This window comes from Rhinolophus ferrumequinum, chromosome 5 (assembly GCF_004115265.2).
Source record: "Rhinolophus ferrumequinum isolate MPI-CBG mRhiFer1 chromosome 5, mRhiFer1_v1.p, whole genome shotgun sequence".
Classification (NCBI taxonomy): Eukaryota; Metazoa; Chordata; class Mammalia; order Chiroptera; family Rhinolophidae; genus Rhinolophus; species Rhinolophus ferrumequinum.
In genome coordinates, this window is record NC_046288.1 from 61,251,229 (window position 1) to 61,264,589 (window position 13,361).

Sequence of the window (13,361 nt, forward strand, 5' to 3'; positions counted from 1 at the left end):
GAGGAAACCTACAGCGCTCACCCACTCTGAGGACCAAACTGCCCTGGGTCAGCTCACCTCAACTGTAGAAAAAATACTGCAACAAAACTTTTCTCTACGGCTGCTCGGCATTCAGCCAGAACGTGAAGCCATCCTTTCAGAAATACCCAAAAAGTTAGCTATACAATGTTGAACTGTTAAATGTTGATACTGTTAAAATATATATTTATGGACAACTTATAAACTTCAGAAAGACTATTTTTGCATCAGTTTAGTGAAAATGGTCACTGTAATATTCAGTCTTACTTTAACTTCTAATTGTAACCTATTTCTAATCTGTTTATTTCTACCTGTTGTAGGTCTACATTTTTCCCTAAACTAAAACCCAAAAAAAAGAGAAATCTTTCTTTGTTTGTTTGTTTTGGCAGACGTTTATCTACTCTGGATGTTATTATGACAGAGAGATGTAATCATTTTAAGTTGTGTCCTTTTGTCTGAAATCATCAGAAACTGTATGTTCTAAATACACAGCTGTTGCTGAGCTGTGACTGTTGGAGCCCACCAGGAGTGCAGCCGTGATACATGCTGTTTCTTGGGAAAGCCCCCATCTCGGCCTGGGTGCCCCACAGGCAGTCAGACTTCGAAATCTCTCCTGATTTATGGTTTGGAATATCTATGGCTTTGATGCTAGAGAGACTCAACCCACAGAAACAAGGAGGCTTCTTCAGTAAACTCCAAAGAGAGAAAGGGTGACGCATAAAGGAGCTTTTGTAGGCTGGGAATAAGTTAGTTTTTCATGAGTAAATTCATTCATTACCTAAAATGTTCCCAGAACTATGCTAGGTATTGGAGCAGCAACATCATAGCTCCAAAAATAACTTTAAAACAGAAGACATGGTTACTGGCTTTTAGAAAATGAGTAATCTGTTTTCATTTTATGGCTGGTCAGTGAAGGTCCAGGAAACGATTTTAGCTGACGTGAACTAGTTAAACGACGATGCAAAACAGCAGATCAAATAAGGAAAAAGTGTGCCTGAACTAGACCAACCTCATGCAAGGGAGAACCTTGAAAATGGCTTTGCTATGGTTACTCGGGCATGATGGAATAAGAGAATGCCCAAATGCCCAGAATCAGACACCAATTCTAGATATTTAAGATGGATATGTGTGTGCCCGGGCCAAAAGGCCACATGGAGGAATAGTGCGGGTGGGAGGGATGATATTCTGAAGTGGGAAGAGTTATGCTATGGGCCCACCATCTCTCTGTGGGAGTACAACTCACTCATCCTGTTGGGCTTCCTCACTTCCTCCTCTGTAAAGTAAGGATGGACAAAATGATCCGGGTATTTTTTTCTCAAACACCAAACTGCAGGTCTGGGATCAGTCCATGATGATAGAGAAAAATGAGGACAAGATAGCGAGTTTTTCATCAATCTAAATTTATTCAATGTAAAGGACTGCCTTCAACTTGAAAGTCTATCCTTCTTATTTTTCTTGGTATTAAAATGTCTTTCATTTTATGAACTAGTGGTGTAGTGAATGGATTGTTTTTTTAATGGCTTCATTTGGCAAAATACGAATTTGGTATCACAATGCCCTGTATGAAAGCACTTCCCCCAATTTAAAAAGTGCTGGTCAATAAAGGATCAAGAACAAAAACTCTGGATGAGATGTTCTTAATCAAGTTGTAAGAGTTCTATGGAACCCGACAAGGAAGGGCACATGCCGAGGCTCTGTTTTTTCCTCCAGTCTAGCCTCCATGTGTCTACTAGGTATCTTTCTGAAACATAGATGGGAACTATTTGCTTTCCTGTTTTAAAACCGTTAGGTTTAAACACCTTTGCACAGCATCTGTGGCCCCTCATAATCCAGCTCCAATCTCTCTCTCTGCCTTCTGCAACTCTCAACACACCCTACATTCTTGCCTCACTGTACTTTCCATCAGCCCAGCCCACACAGCTGGTAAACCTTCCCACATCCCTGCCTTTGCTCATGCTGGGTCCTCTTCCCAGGCGGCCCTGCCTCCAATTGCCTGGCCGGCTCCTATTTGTTTCTCAATGTCTAATGTCATTTTTTACTCTGAAATTTTCCTTAATTTGCTCCCATTCCATCCAAAGAATTAATTGCTCCCTCTTTTATGTTTTTGCAATACTTTTTTGTGATATTCCTATTGCATTTATAAGGAGTACGTATTTGTTTCTATCTCATTCTCTCCTCCAGCACTGTGACCAACAAGCACCTGGCTTGGTTTATTATCCTCAAATATTTACTGAACTGAATTATGTAGTTTGGTGTTGATTAAAGAGAAACAATGTTTGATATAAGCTGGTCTTACAAATAAATGACTACTTATAGGACTGAATCCCTGAGATTCAGGAAGGTCCCTTCCCAGTGCAGTTCAAATTCCTACTGCACTGGCTCACTTGGGCCTCAAATTCCACCCCGAAAAGTTCATACCTTTGTTTAAAGCGCACAAAGTAAGTTGTTGATCAGATTCTTTCGTGAGCTCAGATTTTGATGGAGGAAAGGAAGGAGAGAGCACAGATGAATATAAGTGAGGCAGGAAAGGAACCACCAGGAAGAAAAGACGGCAGAAAGAGGCCTCTGAGGAGAAAGCCGGTCTCGTCCTCAGTTTCCTCTGGGTGGCTGAGATCTTCCAGAGTTCAAGAAACATTGATTTTAAAAGCCACTTGCTTGTATCCCTCAAGACGTGCAGGAAGGTAACTGATGGGATCAGTAGGGCATAGTTCGCTTCCCCACTGCCCATACAGAGATGTCTTCCTACTCTAGGAAAATTAAGTTCAGGTGCCTGATCTGAGAGGGCTGGAAATACTCAGTAGACTCCAGAGGCAGATAAGAGAAGATAGGGTGGGTGGGTGGGGCTGAGGTAGGGAATAGGACTCCGGGGAGGACGGGAGGATGCTTAAACCGAGATGATGCCAGCTTAGGGTGTTGGCTGGGGTGGAAGAGTCGGCAGGACGTGGGTTTGCAGGGCGAGGGATGATGAGCTTGGGTGAGACGTCAAGGCCTGTGCTAGGTTTTCTGAAGCCAACGACCGGAGAACCCCAGGACGGTGGCCTCTGCCTTACGGGGACCTGCTCCCTCTTTGCCCCTGGCTTCCCAGACCCTGCAGCCTGCCTCTGACTTGGACCTGAGACACTGGGGAAACTTTTCCAGCGCTTCTTGGTACCGGGACTGGATACTTCGAGAGCTCAAGGCAGGCTCCGCGGAGGTTCCCCCCGGCCGAGGGTGCAGACCCGGCGTGCAGGCGTGTGGGTGTGTGCATGAGCGTGGACCCGGAGCGACACACACTCACACACACACACTCACACGCCCGCACCCACGCAGGGCCCTCGGCCGCGCCGCCCGCGCCTCCCCGGACCTTCACCCCAAGCCCGGTCCTGCCGGGTCCCGTGCCAAGTCCCTGCCAAAGGCTTCTCACTAACGCAGCGAGCAGGAATGAGGGTCCAGGACCAGGAGAGACAGCAGGGTCTCCCCACCACCCCGCTGTCCCCGCCCGCCCGGGGAAGGGGACGGGAAAGGGGTGCCCGGGGTCCTTACCGCTTGGGCGGCCGAGTGCGCGCGGGAGAGCCTGGTGGGTCCCGCCCCGCCACGTCGGCAGGGCCGGCGGGGACGCGGCCGGAGGGCGGGCCTGGAGGGGGACACTCGGCCCAGCTGCCCCGCCCCGCGGCCCGCCCAAGGCCGGGCCCCGCCCCGCGTGCGCTGGGCCCCAACCCCCGAGCGCAGCCGGGCGCCCTCGCACTCCCTCGCCTGGCTGCGAGCGTCTCAGCTGCGCTTCTCACCTTCCCCGGGGTGCTTTGCTTTTCTAGCTCTGTGCCTGCGAGGAGAGCCTGAGGGGCTCCAACCCCACCGGGGGCGGGTCTCGGGGATCGCCAGATCCCTTTCCTTCCTTTGAAGCATCCAGAAAAGCCCGCCGTTTTCCTGAGAAGGGGTCGCTCAAGTTCAGCAAGAGTTTGGGTTAAATAGCTTTCTCTTGCCCTGTTTGTGGAAGTGTAATCTGACTTAAAACCTACCAACCAAACAAAAGCACTTTGGATGAGGTCAGTTTGGAAATGTGGATCAAAATTCAAATGCACTAGCTTTGGCCCAGAAATTCCGTATCTGCGAATTTGTCCTACGTAAACAGTCAAATGTGCAAATATGTACGTGTAAGCATGTTTATTATAGTTTTTCATGCCAGGGAAACTGGGAAACAACTTGTCCTACAATAAGGGATTTGGTGAAGTAAACTATAGTATTAATAATTTCAAACACGCGGATATGCTGTAGCCATTAAAAATATGTCTGTACATCCGATTCGTTGACACAGAAGGGAGGCCACAGACGAATTATTAGTAAGTCGAGTACACAGGGGGGTTAGAAAGGTGTATGTATAGTATAAACCTATTCTTGTAAATATATATGTATGTGTATGTATTTTATATAAAAGTCAGGGAATATAATTTTTAAAACAATGATTCTGAGTTCTGCAACTGTGTGTGTTAGCAAATTGTGTTTCAGGTGTGCAGGTGTCTATTGGTGTACGTACCATAGACCCAAACATCCATGCCTGTGAGTTCTGCGCTTGCCCAGGGACAGCTAGCACCTTTGCTCCACCTGCCCCTCCCTGCTGTGGCAACAGCCCAGTCAGACATTCCCCTTTTTAAGGCTGGTTTCCTTTTCTCCTTTGATCCAAACCACACCTTTCCAACAAAAGAATATTAACCAAGCAATCCTAGGAATAAGTTTTGTTGCCAACTGCAAATTATGCCCTTTCACTCAAGTGTTGTTGCTTCCAAGCCCACCAGGCTTTATTTCAAAACTTTTATTTTTCTGCAAATCAAAAATATTTTATTCATTAAATAAATGGCGTATTTAGAACATAGAGAAAAGTAGAGAATGATACCTTATTCTGTAAAAAATAATATTTTATTCTGTTATTTATTCTGTAAATAAACAGAATATTTTATTCTGTTTATTGTGTAAAAAAGGTAGCAAATACTGTGACAGTACTTAGATTTAACAAAAAAATTTTTTTGCTTTAAAAAGGAAAAAAAAAATAAAATAAAAAGGAAAAAAATGTTACAGATATGTTTAAAACCCTGTCCCTTTCATTCACCACCTTCCTTGGAGATAACCACTGTTCTGAGGTTGTTGTGTATACTTCCAACCCATGTTTCTATATTTTACTGCCTATATCCTCCCCCATAAACACTATATAGAATTGTTTTTCAATGTTTTAAAATGTCATAAATTACATCCTATACACTTTTTTATTCAACATTATATGTTTGATAACCATTCATGTTCATACATGTAACTCTAGTTCAAAGTCTTTATAGAATTCCATTGTATGACTATGCCACAATATATCCATTCCCCAATCAATGAACATTTGGTGTGTCTCAGGTTTCACTATCACATATAGTGCTGCAATGGCCATCTTTGTATACTCATATGTTTTCTTGTACCTCAGGCTAGAAATGGGATAGCCAGGTCCCCTTCACTACATATTGTGAAATTGTCCTCCAACCATTCGTTCAGCAAAACTTTTTTGAGCATGTATTATGTACCCTACACCTGTTACAGGTGCAGGAACACCATAAGGAGAAAAGCAAGGTCCTGCCCTCAGAGAACTACATTCTATTGAAAGCGAGACAGACCTTCACAAGATCTATATCTGGTGGTGAAATAAAGCAGATTAGAGAGTCGACAGGGTCTAGAGAAAGATGAGTAGGAGCAGCTGTGGTCAGTGAAGGCCTTGGGTGTTCCATGTTAGAGAGATAAGGAAGACCCTGACTGGGAAGAAATGCCAGTGATTTAGGAAATTGGGAGGGAAGTGTGTGGGAGTGGAGGATGGGAGGATGGGGTCCCAGAGCTAAGTAAGAAACTTGTCATGATCTTTTAACTGTGTGAAATGCTGCAGATAGTTCAACTAAGATGCAAATGGAGAATTGACCCTTGGATGTGGCAATGTGTAGGTCATTGGTGACTTTGACAAGAGCTATTTCTCTGGAGTGATGGAGAAGGAAACTTTATTGGAGTGAGTTTGAGAGAATGGGAGGAGACTAATTTGAAACAGTGAGTAAAACAATTCTTTCAAGGAGTCCTGGCATAAAGAGGAGCAAAGAGTTAGAAGTTGTGGGTTCAAAGGAAGGGATATTTTTTAATATGGGAGAAATTGTATGCTAATTGGAATCATACATTAGAGGCGGGAAATGATGAACAGTAGAGAGGCTAACTGCAAGAGTGATTTCCTTGAGTAGACAAGCAGGAATGAGATTCAGTGCTCCATGAGGAGGTATTGGCTCTAGACACAGTTCATTCAGGAGAATCGAGAAAAGTGCAGGTAGAACAGGAAGGCTAGTTGAGTTTGGGTGGGGGTGTGTGGCTAATATCCTCGTATTCCCAATTACTATGTGCAAATGCAAAAGTTGGACAGTGAAGAAGGCTAATAGGACAATAAAAGGAATTCATTTGAAATACGGTGTCAGAGAGACCACCAGAAAAATGAACAAGTGGGTCCCAGAGTAAATTAAGCCTGAAACATCACTGTAGGCAAAAATGACAAAACTAAAGCTGTCCTACTCCAGGCACATCTTATTTCCCAGACAATAATGCTGGGGAAAATAGAAGGCAGCAGGAAAAGAAGAAGACCAAATATGAGATGAACTGACTCCATAAAAGAAGCCACAGGCATGAGTCTCCATGAGCTGAGCAGGGCTGCAGAGGACAGGACATTGTGGACAGTACTTCTTCATAGTGTCTCCAGGAGTTGGAGCCCACTCAGTGGCAGGTAACACACAGATGGAAATGCTCTTCTGGTTGCAGCTATTTTCTTTGCAGCTGAGAGAGAGAAAGGGAAGGAGGTGTTGGAAGCGTAAGAGAGAGGAAGAGGTTTAAGATAGGAGAGTGGGAAAGTGAATGGGGTGGGGAAGGGGAGTAGAAAAGGTAGTAGGATTGCTGCTCCCTCTTGAGGTTGGGACCCAATCATGCATATTAAGTGAAAATCATCATGGGTATATATTTTCTCCAACTACATTCAGCTGCTCTGGTTTAGTATAGTACAGTGGCAAGTTGCATTGAACCTGGGTTGAGGAGAGAGGAGTAAGGTAGCTGTGGTTGTATACAGCAGGATGATTAAAAAGGTGCATCATAATCTTTCAGTCCAGTGCAGGGCTAGGGAATTGTTGGCATCAAAGGGAAAGAGTTAGAGGTAATAGCTGGAAAGTGGGATGCTGGCAACTGAGATTATGGAGAGGGTGCAGCCGTTAGAAATAATAATATCTAGAGTATAATAAGGGTGAAGTAGGTTGCAAAACAAGATCATTAGAAGAGAGAATATCAAAGAACTAAGAAGTCAAAGGAATGAAAGAATCTCTACATACGATGTCTGACAACTAAGTTCGCGAACTTGCCACCATGCATTTACGTTGGCAGCACTGTACAAACAGCTCAGTGAGGTTTCATACTCTTGGTATATCAGTGTCTCACAGCTGTGTTCATGTAAACATGTGGTGGTGTCTTGATGAGTGGCATTCATTATTGTTGCGTGTTTTTGTGTGCCGTTGCAAGAATGTCTGAGCTTCAATTAGAGCAAAGAACAAACATTAAATTTCTTGTTAAACTTTGCAAGAGTGCAAGTGAAATCAGGGACATGTTAGTTCAAGTTTATGGGGATAATGCCATGAAGAAAATAGCAGTGTACAAATGGATTAAATGTTTTTCTGAGGGGAGAGAACGCGTCACTGATGAAGAGAGGTCAGGGTAGCCAGTAAGGAGCAGAACCAATGAAAACATTGCAAAAAATTGTCAAATTGTGCGTCAAAACTATCAGCTGACTATGAGAAGCATAGCAGACCAAGTAAACATCGATAAAAATCTGTTAGGAAAATCTTAACCGAAAATCTTGGCATGAGAAAGGTGTGTGCAAAAATGGTCCCGAAGGAGCTCACTGATGAACAAAAGCAAAGGAGAGTCGAAGTTTGCCAAGACCTTTTGGAGAAGCAAGACAATGTTTTGGGCTGTGTTATCATTGGTGATGAAACATAGGATTGTATCAATACAATCCTCAAACAAAGGGTCAAAGTGCACAGTGGAAGTCAACCAATTCTCCATGACCAAAAAAGTTCCATCAGTCTAAATCAAGACTCAAAATGATGTTGCTAACCTTTTTTGATATCAGAGAGATTATTCATTATGAATTTGTACAAACTGGACAAACAATTAACCAAATTTGCTATTTGGAAGTGCCGAAAAGGCTGCGTGAAAAAGTTAGACGAAAATGACCTGAACTTTTTGCCAACAATTCGTGGTTCTTGCGTCACGACAATGCACCAGCTCTGTGCATTGCATAGCCTGCATAGCCTGTGAGGGCGTTTTTAGCCAGTAAACAAATAACTGTATTAGAACACCCTCCCTACTCACCTGATCTGGCCCCCAGTGACTTCTTTCTTCACTGGAAGTTAAAGGCAATATTGAAAGGATGACATTTGGATAACATTCAGGACATCAAGGGTAATATGATGACAGCTCTGATGTCCATTCCAGAAAATGAGTTCCAAAATCGCTTTGAAGCGTGGACTAGGCACTCGCGTCGGTGCATAGCTTCCCAAGGGGAGTACTTCCAAGGTGACCATAATGATATTCAGCAATGAGGTATGTAGCACTTTTTCTAGGATGAGTTTGCGAACTTGAGTGTCCAACCTCGTAGCTATTGAAATCACCAGAATCATGACAGGGGTGGTGGTGGACTTAAACAGTGAGTGGTGCTAAAATACTCAATGAATGAGGGAGTGAAGGATCTCTGTGGATGATTGCAACCAGTAGGGGTAGGTTTCAAGTGTTGCCAGGAGGAACAGTGATATAGAAGTAGCAATTGAGAGTCAAAGACACCTCTATCACCTCCAGGTTCTGAGATGTGAAGGAAGCCGTTGAGAAAATAGGGACCACTAGAGGGCGATGTGTTCAGGGTAGAGTTCAGGTCTCAAAGTGCCCTGATCCTCATTATATTGGAATGGACTCATCCCAAAAGCTTTTAAAATAGTACTGATGCCTGGCCCCATCTCAGGCCATTTAAGTTGGAATCTCTGGACATGTTTGACAGATGTTTCCTCACATTCTGATCAACATTTGATATTACTAGATGCTTTAATTTTTGTCCATCTCCGGGTTGTACAATGGTGTCTCCTGGTTGTCTTAATTTGTATTTCCCATGTTCTAATGAGGATGTTTTCCTTATTATGTTTGACTTATTTCCGTTTCCTTTCCTGTTATCCATATGTTTGTATTCTTTGCTAATCCTCCCATTGGGTTTGTTAGTCATATTCTTATTGATTTGTAGAGATTCTTTATATTTTTTGGATAGTAATTCTTTATGGTTATATGTGTTACAAGTATCTTTTCCCAAACTGTAGCTTGTCTGTAGCTTGCATCTGGGTTCAAACCCCAGCCCTACTACTGACCAACGGTGCAACCTTGGACAGTGTACTAACTGCTTCCCTCTTCCCTTCCCCCTGAAGTGGGAACAATGATAGTACTTATCTCATAGCACCTGTATGACAGTTAAATGAGTTAATACTTGTAAAGTACTTGGAACTAGGGTTTCTGAGCAGGAATTCCCGCCCGTTCTCAGGAATTTTTTTTCACTTTCCCATTCCCAAATCCCAACATACAAACTGTTTTCTGTTCTCCACAATGACTCGTTTCCACAAAGTGACAGTCGATACTACCAACCACCTGGGTTCAAGGAGCACATTTTCCCAATTTCCCAACCAACTTTTCTCGGGATTCGGGAACGGGAAAGTGAAAAAGTTTCCCTAGAACGGGCAGGAATTCCCTCCCAGAAGCCCTACTCAGAACAATGCCTGGCAAGATGACTTATGTAAATGTCTGGCAGACCCGATTTTGTACAAATGATGTCACACTCTCCAGACTGTCTGCACCTTACATTTCTTCACTTAATAGTATATCCTAAAGTCTTTCCACCTCAGCATATGAAAAGGTAAGGCTGGCATGGAATTCTAAAGCCCCATGACTACTCCAATGACTTCTCTTCTGTGTCAATCACCATGGCAGCCACTTTATATTCATTATCTTCCCTAAAAATCACAAGTACTCCTAGTTTATGAATGAATAAATGACGTCTCTGTAAGAGTAAGCAACTTGCCCGGGACCACACAGCTTGTACATGGCAGTGTGAGGTGGTCAGCCCAGTGCTGTCTGTTCCACGACCATGATGCTCTTTTCCACATTACCGGATTTGTGTGGGTTTCATCATCTTCTTAAAGACATTTCTCAGAATTATAACATCCTCAAGAAGAACATTCTCCTTGTTTCTGAAAACCAACATTGTTATGCAATGCCTTAATGTGCATTTGTTAAAGTCACTGTGCGATGTGACCAAATCTGCTGTGATGTGTGTATGCATTTGTGCACATGTGTATTTCTGTAAAGACTTTAGTCCAGCGTTGCTTGAAATTCCCACAAAGCCACAGCTAGCCCCTCTCTCCTCTGCCTGTTTCACAAATCCGATTTCCTAGTGTCACAGATATCTGCTGCTCTCTAGCTCTCTGCTTTTGCTGGTCTGACAGAGACCCAGCCACTCCTTGCTGATCCGCCATAGACCTGAGGAAACTTCCTGTTATGTCTGGTGAGAAAGAATGAATGGTAAGAAGCTGGCCTTTCCCTTCCTCCTGAAAGCAGAAGTGATTCTTAGCAGATGTCCAGCTTTGTCATGGGTCAAACTGTAGGGTCTTAACTTGTTTTTCTGTAATGATAAGGTAATACTAGACAGTGGGATTAATTACAGAATGATTATTTAACTCATATGTTCAGCTCTTTACAGACCTCAATTAAGTGGGAAGTCTTGGGACTAGGGTATCCTGGCTGCGTGAAGTATCTGGTTAACCAGACACCCTCTCTTTTAATCAACCTTTGTTTCTATGAAGAAATAGAGTGAAGAAATAAAATGCAGTCACTATAGTCATGCTGCTAAATTACTGAAATCAAGTAGGTTGAGGTAGGAGGAAAACGATTCTACTCTTGTTTTAACTAGCCTGGGAACTTTGAACTTTTCTTTCTTCTTTGGAACACTTCTGGGTTTTTCACCTAGCTATTTCCAGTTTCCAAACTCTAAGACTCTTGACAAAATCTTTATCATTTATTTCTAGCCAAAGTCTCCAGACTCCTTTTTCTTTTTAATTACAGTTTATTGGGGTGACAATTGTTAGTAAAGTTACATAGATTTCAGGTGTACAGCTCTGTAATACATCATCTGTATATCACATTGTGTGTTCACCACCCAGAGTCAGTTCTCCTTCCATCACCATATATTTGACCCCCTTTACCCTCATCTACCAACCTCCTTTCCCTTTACCCTCTGGTAACCACTAAATTATTGTCTGTGTCTGAGTTTTTGTTTCTTCATTTGTTTGTCTTGTTCTTTTGTTGTTTTCGTTTTTATATACTACATATCAGTGAAATCATATGGTTCTCTTCTTTTTCTGTCTGACTTACTTCACTTAGCATTATAATCTCAAGATCCATCCATGTCGTTGCAAATGGTACTATTTCATCTTTTCTTATGGCAGAATAGTATTCCATTGTATATATATATCACAACTTCTTTATCCATTCGTCTATCGAAGGACATTTTGGTTGTTTCCATGTCTTGGCCACTGTAAATAAAGTTGCAATAAACATTGGAGCACATACCGTGTTTCCCCAAAACTAAGACCTAGCCAGACATTCAGCGCTAATGCATCTTTTGAAGCAAAAATTAATATAAAACCCAGCCTTACATTATATCATATCATATCATATCATATCATATCATATTACATATCGGGTCTTATAGTAAAATAAGACCGGGTTTTATATTAATTTCTGCTCCAAAAGACGCATTAGAGCTGATTGTCCGGCTAGGTCTTATTTTCGGGGAAACATGGTATGTCTTTATGGATAAATGTTTTCAGATTTTTTGGGTAGATAATCAGGAGAAGGATTGCTGGGTCGTATAGTAATTCTATTCTTAATTTTTTGAGGAACCTCCACACGGCCTTCCATAACAGCTGCACCAGTCTGCATTCCCACCAACAGTGTATGAGGGTTCCTTTTTCTCCACAGTCTCTCCAACACTTGTTATTATTTGTCTTGTTGATGATGGCCATTCTGACTGGGGTGAGATGACATGTCATTGTGGTTTTTATTTGCATTTCTCTGATGATGCGTGATGTTAAGCATTTTTCACATGTCTATTGGTCATTTGTATGTTCTCTTTGGAGAAATGTCTCTTCAGGTCCTCTGCCTATTTCTTAATTGCATTGTTTGTTTTGTTGTTGTTGAGTTGTATGAGTTCCTTATATATTTTGGATATTAGCCTCTTATCTGAGGCGTTGTTTGCAAAAATCTTTTCCCATTCTGTTGCTTGCCTCTTTATTTTGTCAATGGTTTCTTTTGCTGTGCAGAAGCTTTTTAGTTTGATATAGTTCCATTCATTTTTTTATTTTAGCTTTTACTTCCCTTGCCTTTAGAGTCAAATTCATAAAATACGCTTTGAACCCAAGATCCATAAGTTTAGTGCATATGTTTTCTTGTATGCATTTTATTGTTTCAGGTCTTATGTTTAGGTCTTTGATCCATTTTGAGTTAATTTTGGTTCATGGTGACAGATAGCAGTATAGTTTCATTCTTTTGCACGTGGCTTTCCAATTCTCCCAGCACCATTTATTGAAGAGGCTGTCTTTTCTCCATTGTATGTTTTTGGCTTCTTTGTCCAAAATTATCTGTCCATATTTATGTGTTCAGACTCCTTTTTTAGTTCATTTGACGATATCACTCAAATTATTCTAAATGCCCTTTAGAAAATTGATTTTTTAATTAATTCTGTAGAATCTCAGTGTTATTATTTTAGAATCTAGAATTATAACCTCTAATAATACTAAATGTTGGTTGAAATGTGAAGAAACAGGGTGCAATTTTTCCCAGGTGTGTCTATATATGTATCAACTTCTAAACGTTCCTTGAAAGTTGCTTTTTTAAAAAAATACAAGAACAAATCTTGGACATAAGCTCATTTTATTTAAATTGCGTCCAGCTATGCTAATGATCCAGAATTGCTTGATAATGGTAGTTGCAATTATTTTGGAAATGGTAAGTATGGTGATAAGAGAAAACAAGCAAGTTCAATAACTTTCACTCTGGTGACAATTGCACATTCAGGCTGCAAACTCTTACAGATAAATGTTACCTTAGAAACAGTTTTCTTCACACCGAAATTATCATAAGCTGCTTGCTCGTATGAATTTAAAATTTTGATTACTGTTTTAGTCTGTAGCCCGCAGAAACCTGCTGACTCACATGCTTTGCAGTAACCTTTGAAA

The 13,361-nt window shown here is 41.9% G+C and overlaps 1 protein-coding gene across 2 annotated transcripts in view; it reads right to left on the reverse strand.

Annotated features, from left to right (window-relative positions):
• Positions 1-3,652, reverse strand: part of FAM114A1 (family with sequence similarity 114 member A1) — a 61,257-nt gene extending 57,605 nt beyond the window's left edge. For both annotated transcript variants that reach the window (XM_033106327.1, XM_033106328.1), the window contains exon 1: positions 3,541-3,652. The gene's annotated coding sequence lies outside the window, so the exon portion shown is untranslated. The remainder of the gene's footprint in view (positions 1-3,540) is intronic.
• Between the last annotated feature and the right edge of the window lie 9,709 nt (positions 3,653-13,361).